This window comes from Ammospiza nelsoni, chromosome 6 (assembly GCF_027579445.1).
Source record: "Ammospiza nelsoni isolate bAmmNel1 chromosome 6, bAmmNel1.pri, whole genome shotgun sequence".
NCBI classification, from domain to species: Eukaryota; Metazoa; Chordata; class Aves; order Passeriformes; family Passerellidae; genus Ammospiza; species Ammospiza nelsoni.
The window spans coordinates 35901451-35912103 of NC_080638.1; the positions used below are offsets into that span (position 1 = coordinate 35901451).

The 10653-nt window shown below is 34.3% G+C and overlaps 1 long non-coding RNA gene across 1 annotated transcript; it reads right to left on the minus strand.

Annotated features, from left to right (window-relative positions):
• Nucleotides 1–697: 697 nt before the first annotated feature.
• On the minus strand, nt 698–5851 carry LOC132074991 (uncharacterized). Its single transcript, XR_009418690.1, has 3 exons — nt 5816–5851; nt 4193–4225; nt 698–2016 (listed from the first exon to the last, which is right to left on the minus strand). It is a non-coding gene; the product is annotated as an uncharacterized LOC132074991 (long non-coding RNA).
• Nucleotides 5852–10653: the final 4802 nt, after the last annotated feature.

The following is a 10653-nucleotide window of genomic DNA, read 5'->3' on the forward strand; positions in this document are numbered from 1 at the left end:
TATTTGCAATAGTCTATTACCCAAATAAAAAAAATGACAGAAGAGTATCACATCATGGATAACTGAAATACCTGAGCCATTTCTTTTTTACCATCAAATCCAGTATAAGCATCCAGTAGTTTATATTAAAGGGACATCTATCCTTTTGTTTCAACTAGGTTTAATTTCAATCTACATCCACCTACTTCACATCAGACTTAGAGTAAGTTCATTAGTAAAACAAATAGGTAAGAAAAAGAAATCTCTTTTAGGTAGAATTATCAGGACAAAAATTTGTCAAAGTCACCTCAAAACTTTATGAGGTCATCATGATCATCCTTTCTGACCAACTCATCAGCAAATGGAATGAGTTTCTGGATTTAATTAAATAAAAATCAGAGATTAAGTTTGTTTTGCAAGTCAAAATTGTTGCTTTTTCTGAGGAGACTGTTAGAGGCCTGGATAACTTTTGCATAACAGGTATCAATATGGTATCTGAGCCCTACAGAAATGTCTACTGAGAGAATAACTTGCAAAAAAGCTGGATACAAAGCCAGAGAAAAGAGGCTTCTTGCAATTAATTTTTATTCTGAAGATTCATAACTGATGAGTACCATAGAGATAGCTAAAAACCCTAAAAAATATCTTTATTTCACTTGAATAGGGACAACCACCTTTAACAATATTTGATACATGAATGCAGCAATGTTTTGTATTCTTTGCCTGTACTGACATACTTTTTCATCCTTCATCTCTTTGACATCAGTGCCCAATGTGGCAAGTTTTTGAAGGTTTGCCAGATGAGAAATTGCTCCGAGGGCAATGGAAAAAGCAGAATCATACTCCAAATCATGGTCTAATCCAGTGCCTGACCTTAGGAAAGGAAGCTCATACTTTGAAAAAACACGTATTAAAAACTGCAACACTGAAGCAAAAACATCCCATGTATTTTCAAGTCTAGTTAGATGAGTGATTTATTACAAAGAAAGACAGCAAAATATATACAAGATAAAGTGATTTTCCTGTTTTAAGTTAACATAGTTTTGAAGAGGAGCCAATTTCGCACATAAATTTACAAGCACATATAAACCATTTTTCAATACCCTACAGTAAGGATAATACAAAATAACCATTTATACACAGTATCACTTCAATATCTTCAGGAAATTGAAAGCACACATATGCACAATCTTGATAGACATACAAATTGAATATCTGCTTTCAGAAGTTAAAGGATCACACATCACATACATCTAAGCACAGCCTATTTCACTCAAAAATTGATGAGATATATATGCCACTGGAATGCTTTTGTTAACACTGTGAAGATAAATGTGTAAAGATGAAAAACGAAATCCATGAAAAGTTGAAAGCAGTCAACAGTAAGTTTACTATCTTAAAAGAATGAAACTTACACAAAAAATTTGATATCTAGATAGCCAAGATGGAGAACTATACAAGAAATTGAGAAGCAAAAATTGCATCAACAACAGAAAAATCACACTACATTAAAGTTTGGGATTTTCCAGTATTAATTTAATTTGGAAAGTTGAGTAATAAGTTTCTATATTCTCCATAGCTTAATTATTACTGCACTTTATCATCACCTTTTTTACTCCTATAATCAGAAATAGTTATTGAAATGCCTTGAAACAGCATAGTTGCCTTCCACTCCTTCTGTAAAACTAACTATTTTCCTTTGTATTTAGTCAGTGGAAATTCACATTGGCAGGCAGGGTTATGATAGTGAAGGAATATTGTTATTGAGATGTATACATTTTTACCTCTTAAAAACTTGGTACAAAGTACATATATAGATGAAAAGAGCTGCAAAGGATTTACAATTACCACCTCAGTCTCAGAGTCAGATAGGTCTATCACACATATGATGCTCAACAATTTGCAGAATGATAAGAAGTGGATGAAACAGACATTAAGCTGACATTAATTCAAACCACTTATTTTCTTTTTCAGAAAACCTGGACTAAGAGTCACCAATTTCCACAGAAGTTAAGGCCAAAGGAGATATTTGGGCACCTGCAAATGAAGATGACATATTTTGCAGATTTAATGAATACACAAGATCACATGAAGATAAAAAAGATAAACAAAAAGGCAAATGAATGCCATATATGGGTGGCATTTATTTATTACATTCAACAGACTAGTTTATATAGCATTATCTATTATTACACAGTAAAATATTTTAGATGTTAATGCATTAATCTTTTAATGTTCTTTTGTTTTATACAGAAATACTAATAAGCACACTAGACATATCAAAGTAGACTGAAGTTTACTCTAAAGTCTGTAATTTTCATAAATACTAAATGGTGATTTCTCTTGATCTAGTTTAAATGCAGGCTGAATACTATTTGGCAAATAGGAATCTCTAACTGGTACTTATTTCTGGTTGTGCAAAATTAGAGAAAATACAGAGGAAGTGTAACCATGAAACCAGGCTCCAGGATATTCCTTACATTCAACTGGATCCCCATAACATCAAAAGATAAGAAAAATATTCCTAAGCCTTGTTAATATACTTCTGACAGGTAGTACAGTATCACCTTCTTGACTAATACTGCTTCAAAACAACCTGCCAGGAAGGCTATTAGTAACAAGGATTACCCTGAGTGCAAGAAAGCCTTGTATATCTTTTCCAAATCCATTTTCCTTTAACATCCATTCATGTCTCTGAACTTTTGTGCTAAAGCTAAGAAAATAACCCAAGGAGGTATTATCTTTCCTATTACAATTTCTACAGCACTACTGTGGTCCTTTCAATTTTCTTCCTTTTGCTGTAGAAAAACAATTTTTAGACCCATCCTAAAAGTTTTTCTTTTATTTCCTGAAGATTGCTATGTAAGACCAAGAAATTATTAATTCTTTTTGTTTATCCTGGGTTCCTGTCTTTAGCTACCTATGAATCTCAAAATCGTGGAAGAGTTCATTTCAACGCAGAATATTACATTAACACCATAGGTTTTTATTTATTTTTATCTATGAAACACATCTGCAATTTGGTCCAAGTCATGGTATTTCACTCTTACCCTCTTTTGTAACATGTTTGGGGGTGAAGCTTTTTATTCTCAAGAGTGGCAGTGGCAAAAAATTCACAGTGGCTACTGAAACATATTTTCCTTTTACTCTATTGATTTCATCTCTTTCCTCAGATACATTTGAATTGTAAAATGGTAGAATAAGCCAAAACACTGACTTTTTGCACACTTCAGACTTAGCTTCTGTGTCATAAAACTCTAAAAACCTCCTGGTTTGCTCCAGAGTGAAAATGATTTTCAGGAAAGTAGTTACATGTCTGGATTCGGTTGGAGCAGTTTATGGTGGCTACCTCCAGAACCATAATTTTTACCATCAAGATCACTTGGTCTTTGGCCCCCATCACAAGGCTACCTCTTCTGAGAGGTGCCTCTTAGCCCAAAATTGTCACCAGTGCATTTATTGCTATTGACAAACACTATTATCAATTAAGGTTATTTTCTTTTGTGCAGCGCATTAAACATCCAGTCTGCTATGTTGCACTGACAGGCACTGAAATAAACTGAATATATTCAAGGAGCTTTAGCAGTCTTTCAGAGGCACAGACTTAACTGGAAATCCATCATGGCTTAAGCCACCATTTCCCAAAACCCATTAGCCCTACCAGGACCCATATGTACTTCCAGAACATGACATTCCAGGCTGACAAGACCTCTCAGCAAAATCAGAACATGCACCCATACTTTGATACAGCAGTACTATAGTGTAATTGATTTCTTCTTCCCTAAAGACTGCCAAAGCCTGCCTCATCTGTTAGAACTATGATATTTCTGAAAGGTCACTCTCCCTTAAGCAATATGATAAATTATTTTTATTATTTGCCTTTTGCTCCCCCCCCTACCTTGCAGAACTATCCAAACCTGTAATTCAGCTGTTTCCTCAAGCAACTGACTCAGCTAGGTATAGAATTGAAGCTCAAACATGGGTATCTCAGAACGTTTCTTAGAATTATTTCTCTTTACCCTCAAAAGTTTTCCACAGGAGAAGTGTGCCAAGTTCAATTAAGCCTTTATCAAAGAGAGCTGCCAAGATTAATTAACACAAATGAGGTATAGCAAAAGTTACCCTTCCAACCCTGTACAGTGAGCAAGCCCTTGCCGCCAATTCCCCCACCCTGCAGAAAAGGTTTGCAGAGCCTGCTACTCAGATGACTCACTTGTCTGAATCCTTGTCATAAACACATTTGGTACTGAAAAACACAAAATATCAATGGTTAAAGACTTCCATTGGGAGTTAGTGTCTGCAACACTGATCTATACGTACATCTATAAAAATATTACATGTATATATATAGCAGGAAAAGTTAGAGACAAATAATTAAACTTCATAGGATTTTTAAACCCTTTACTCCCTTCTACCTCAAACACAGGGAGAACAAGTTTCATCTTTTCTAATACTAAGATGCAAGGCTGTTGAGAAACCAAGAATTTCTTACTACTTTAAAATAAGATAAAAATAGATAGCACAGATTTCACTGATTTTCTAATTTTCTCCTTTTTCATTTGTGTGGTTTTTGATCTCCTTCCTAGCATTCAAAATTAACTTTTTCCTGAAAAACTTGTGAAGGGAAGAGATTAAAAATTAGAAGTAATAAGAAATATTTAATACAACTCTTTCTTTCCAACCATATATAAAACCAGAAAAACCTACAAGGAAGCAAGTATAATATCTAATTAAAGTTATTCCACATTAAACCATAAGAAGGAAATGAGCAAATGTCTCATGTGATAATTTGTGCTTAACACCAGGATACAGAACTCACTTAAAATACAAACTCTTTTTTTTTTCCTTAATAATAGGAGATTATTACACTTTTTCCATCATAGCCAAATTTATACAGAGCTTGTAAGAGAACAAAAAAATAAATATTACCAAGGCAGATTGTTCAGTAAAAACAGTTAAAAATAGCAGCAAACATCTAGGTAATTGAGAGCACTTTGAAACAGACTACACATATGCATTGTCTTTTTTTCTACATATTTGATTATTAAAAAAAAACATTCTGAGAGGAAGGGGAAAGGAGGTTAACCAAACTGACATTCCAGTACTCAGTTAATAATTTGCAATACATAATACCTATAAGTAAAACAAATTTTTTTCAACAAAGTTATACGTATGAGTTACAGCATTGTAACAGTAGCCCAGAAGGAGCAGAAAAGTGGATCAGAGAGACATATAAAGGTAACAGAAATATGATTCCCAGTGCACATTTCTAACTTTTGGTAGCAGAGAAAAAACTGTATATCCTCTCCCCAGCATAATATTTTGGAAGAGGAAAATAACTGATATACAGCAGCTCCTATTACCAACAGCATCTAGGCACCATGCTGCTCTGCATGATCACACTGTCAAGGGCAAAACACAACTTAAATTGTAGCATGGGAAATAGTCTAAAACCAGTTATTGCTCACACACTATTGCAAACAGCTGTCCCTTCTTCTGTCTGCCTTATCATGCTTTCCAAAGTGACCTTCGGAGGTTACCAAGGCTTTAGTATGGGTGCCACATACTTTTACTAACATTTCGTAACACATTAACGTTAACAAGGTCCATTGCAGAAAGACAAGGGCAGGCAAGAAGAGACTGAGTCAGATTTTTCTTAATGCTTATTTTCAGAAAAAAATCCTTAACACTGACTAACAGATCTCACAAACCAAAGCCATATGACATTACTAAGCAAAAAAAAAAAAAAACCCACAACAAAAAAAATCCCAAAACCAAAACAAAACCTCCCACAGTATGAGCTTGACCAGCCATTCTTAGAACCTGTGAATGGTACCTTAATAAAGTTCTTCACAGGAACTAGTCCCTCTCACTATTTTCACTTTAGATGTTAAAGCTAACAGACTTGACAGCTAGGTTTTTATCCTGAACAGAATCAAGCATGGCCTCATGATCACCTGATATCTGACTTGATTAGCTACACATTGGTTTTAATTATCCACCTGCTTTCAATTAAGTACCAGGAAATCCATCCTATTAACAGTACAAACTAATCACCCTTGCACACAAACAGGAGTTCTTTTTCTCTCAGGGTACATCTGAAGAATACAAATAGTTAAAGTAATTTTTTAGGCTTGTAACAACCTTATTAAAAATAATAACAATCCAACTGTTTTAAAATCTATAGACAAATTAATATTATGCACTAAAAACCATAAAACATTTTATTGTGACAATATCTTGAAAGAAATTTGGGTTAGGAATCAAGAGTCCATTTTGAAAAGAATATGCAGTTAGTATGCCATCATATCCTAAAAAATCAAAATCTTGACCCTGACCTTCCCCAAGGTATGGATGTCTTTGTTCCACAGGCTGCTTTGTAAACATGCCCTGTATGACCACCAGATCAGCTTTTACAGCCAGCTGTGTGAGTGGCCCTGATATTTCTGCAAATGGGTGAAATGACACTGCACATCTGCATGTAACGCTTTAGAATCTAGAAATAAAATAACTGAAAATGGTTTCAAAAACTATATAGAAGCATGAAACACACTTTTCCACGGTTCACAGTTTAGTATTTTCACTAAAATCTGCAGCATGGATGAATTCAATTTCATTGTTATTTTGTTTAAATATCTTGAATATTATGCAGAAAGTCAAATAATAATACTAATAATACTACTACTACTAAAATCCAGACTGTTTAAAATAACAACAAAAACAAACTAAAATTCAAATTGACATTATATATATGTGTGTATCTTTAAGAAAAATAAACTATGTGTAAAGAATAGCTGTGCATTAGAACCATATTAATATAAAATGAACTAAATTTTAATAAACGAATTAATTTTTAAAAAATGAATTATGAATTTGCATTTAAATAGGCAGTATATTATTTTTATGTTTTCAATAAAAATAAGAGTGGAATAAAAAATCCAGCACTGGTAAATGAAACAACATACAATAGAAGAACACTGAACTGTGGAAAAGATGTCGGGTATTTACTGTAATGCTGATCAAAATGCAAATTGTTATCATACCATGTGTAATATAGTCCCAGTCACTGAGACTCCTGTGAAACCGTGTTTAGAATTTTATTTCTTCTGGAAAATAACTTCAGAAAAAAAAGACATTATTCATTTTCTACACCCTAAGAATGTTTACAGGACAGAGGAGAGGGCGACGTATAGTGGGACGGTATTATACCTGATGGTTCTTATATACCGGATGTAAGAAAGCCTGCCATAAGATCTAATTATCAAGAATTGCTTTTTCTGCCCCAAAGCAATCATTTTGATGACAGCCTTCTATGCACTGTAAAACAAAATGGGAAGCCTGTGCTATATAAACTGGCTCAGCGCTTCCTTTTACTTCCTCTGATATCAGTCTCTCCACCTCATTTATTTTCCACACATTAATGGTAGCAGTCACCTTGAGCTGTTGATGCAGAGTAATTTTCACAGAAACCTTGATCAGAAACCATAAATCAGCCTGATGTGCTTTTATGGTCTAATAACATTCTGCCTGCTCCTACAGGCCCTTATGTAAAACTGCATTGCGGAGAATTCCTTGGACTGTTTTTTTCACATGCACTCCTGTATCTGAAAGACATAAAATACCTACAACATTATAAGATTAATATACTTTGCTTAAAGCTGCAGTCATGAAAGCATTCAGGTATTAGTCTGTAGACATGAAAATATTCAAATAATAAAACAGAATTTTTCTCTGTGGATTTTTCTGTGTTTAGCTCTTCCTTCCTACACTTGGTTAGAGAAACTAAATAATCTTCCCCTTCTCTCCCAGATGCAGTGCATCAACAGGCAGAGCACACCGAAGCTGAATGCTTTGTCTAGATTAGAAAATGCTAACCTGCATAGCTGTATCAGCAAATCCACGCAGTGTGGGAGACTTCTGAAGGTGAATCTTGTCTGTAAGATTCCAGTCGCATTTGTAGATAAGTTAAAGATTTTAAATGAAGAACTTAGAAGAGAGGTATTGATTTCAATGCTAAAACCATTATTTTCTTCCCATGAAAAAGAGAATTATTACTTACCTTTAACAATGCTTTCCCATATGACATAAACATACTTGTAAACCATAGGGGGTTTACCACATACCCCATAGTTTTGGGGTTTTTTTCAGCACCTGGTTTGAGAAGGTATAACCTGTTTTAAAGAAATCCTTCACATTACTCATATTTCAAGCTGGATTTTCAACATTTCTCCCTCTCTCTCTTTCTGATTAATCTCTATGTACATCTGTTTCTACGTTTAAGGGAGAATAATTCCTCTCCCCCCTGACCTTGCAAAGATGATGTCACACACACACACACACACACACACACACACACACACACACACACACACACATTTTAATACTAATTATGTCTCAGTAACACAGGTTTGCATATACAAGAAACACAAAATCTCTGACATGCCCAGTTTAGGGTACATATGCATAATTTTTTTACTAAGTGGATTGTTCACAATTTTTGCTTTTATTTCACAAATGTTTTTAACAGAGGTTTTTGGGTTTTTTCTATTACAGAAAATAGTGTACTTTTTTGCTTTTATGACTAACTTTCTACAGCTTTTATGATGCCCCCCTGGCCAGAAGTACACGCAGCTGATAGCAGCAATCAGTGCACCAACAAATAACCATGATTCACAGCATCTTTCATGTTAGGGCTCACAGATAAATCCCCAGCACTTAGTAGAAAATGCTTGTAAAAGGCAACTTCATCATTTCAGGACCAGGTATATTTGTATCTGCAGAGAAAACAGGGCACAAGATGAGTAACTGCTCATCTTTCTCTGATGCCTCTCAAGGTATGAACACAAGTGAAATTGGTTTTTTGTTTGCAGAAGGTTTTTGCAAACTCTCTGATTTGTGAGCAGAGTATACAGGGCAGCAAGGACAGAGCAATGGAAGAAAATGGAATAAAGAAATATTCCTTTCAGATTTGCTGAATCATAGCTGAGGATAATGCAGTGATAACACCAAAAATGTATTCAGCGTTAAAATGGCGTCACTGTGAATGCTTGTTTCCTATCCAAAATAGCTGCATTTAGCGGCCAAACCACTTCTACAGAGGTAAAATTAAGGAGAGAATTACCAAAATTAACAGAGTGTCACAATGCTAGAGTAAGAATGGTTGCAAAATATCATTATTTTTTATTATAAGCTTCCAGCATTGAAAAAAATTAGTAGTTTGAAATGTGATGCATACTACCCATCTTATCTTGAAGAAACATCATTCTTACCTTGGTACGTGGTGCATCAGTGTGAAAACAGGAGCTATCCAAGAAGAGGGACATCTCTACTCTGTATGTATGCCTTTTTTGTTTTACTGATGATTTTATAGAAATTATTGTGGGGCAATTCTCTGGTAATTTCTATAATTACATAGGTTAAATCTAACTTTTCAGATAGCCACCCATTCTGCTGACCATCTTGTTGGCTTTTGTTGGCTTTATTGCTGAACTCAAAGGGCATTGGAGTATGGAGAGACCTCGCTGATAGACAAAAATTGAAAGAAGAGGAGGATCTGTCATCTACCAATTTATTGGATTGAAATGGGCTTAGATTGGCCACCAAGGATATTTTGATAGAATGTAAAGTGAGCCTTGTGATGACACAGAGACACAAATGGTGTAGGTACAATTTGATACATAGATAAGGTACACCCAAATGTACTATGGGCTACAATTGGATCTTCAAAACATGTGATTTGACGTAAAAATGTTTTTCACAAATTTTATCTCAATTTAGTATTATAAATATAGTATTATACATTATTATATCCATTGGGGATAACCTTTTCTTTTGTAAGCCAGGAAAATTGTGACTGTGAACGCCGTGAGAAGTACTTAGGAGTTTGGCATTCCTTTAATTTTAGTAACTTTTTTCAATAACTTTTGAATTCAGCTGAAAGAAATTTATATCTATTTTATATATCTATCATAGGACTGCCCAAACTGGAGCCTGCTGAAACCAGAAGGATCAATGGGGTTTATATAATTTTCATTTTGTCTAATATTTGACAGTGATTTAATTCTATTTTTCTTTTCAACATCATTATAATAGAGAAAATTTTATACTCTCAAGTGTGTGTGTGCATGCACATTCATTTTATAAACATTTCACAAATATTTTTCTATTTGCCTATGTCATTGAAGAAACAATGGAAAATGCCAAATATTTTGTCTTATTTTTGGAGTCTCTAGTAATTTGCTTCCTCCACAAAACCTAATCTTCCTTGTGATTGCTCTCCCAGTCATCACAGCTTTTGTTTGCTTTTGTTTTTACATTTAAGTTGTGATACTTAGTGTTCTGAAGCTGAGAAAATTCCTTCCTCAGTGATAGTCAATGCTTTGCAGAAAAGTTAACTTGTCAGGATTCCACACATGGAAAGAAGTGAGATCTGAACAACAATAATTGCCAGAGTTTTGTCTATTAAATTATTTGAACAAAAAAATTCTCTTTTTTCCTTTGTTTATTACACATCACAGACTGTCTTTACAGAGGGTAGTGGTTTACCATATTGATCCTTCCTGTTGTTCATGCCTGAAAGCAGCTATTCAGATCATTTTGTATGTATTCCAAGAAAATGGGTAGTTATTCCTAATACCACATTTATTCTAATTACATATTTGGCAATCACCGCTG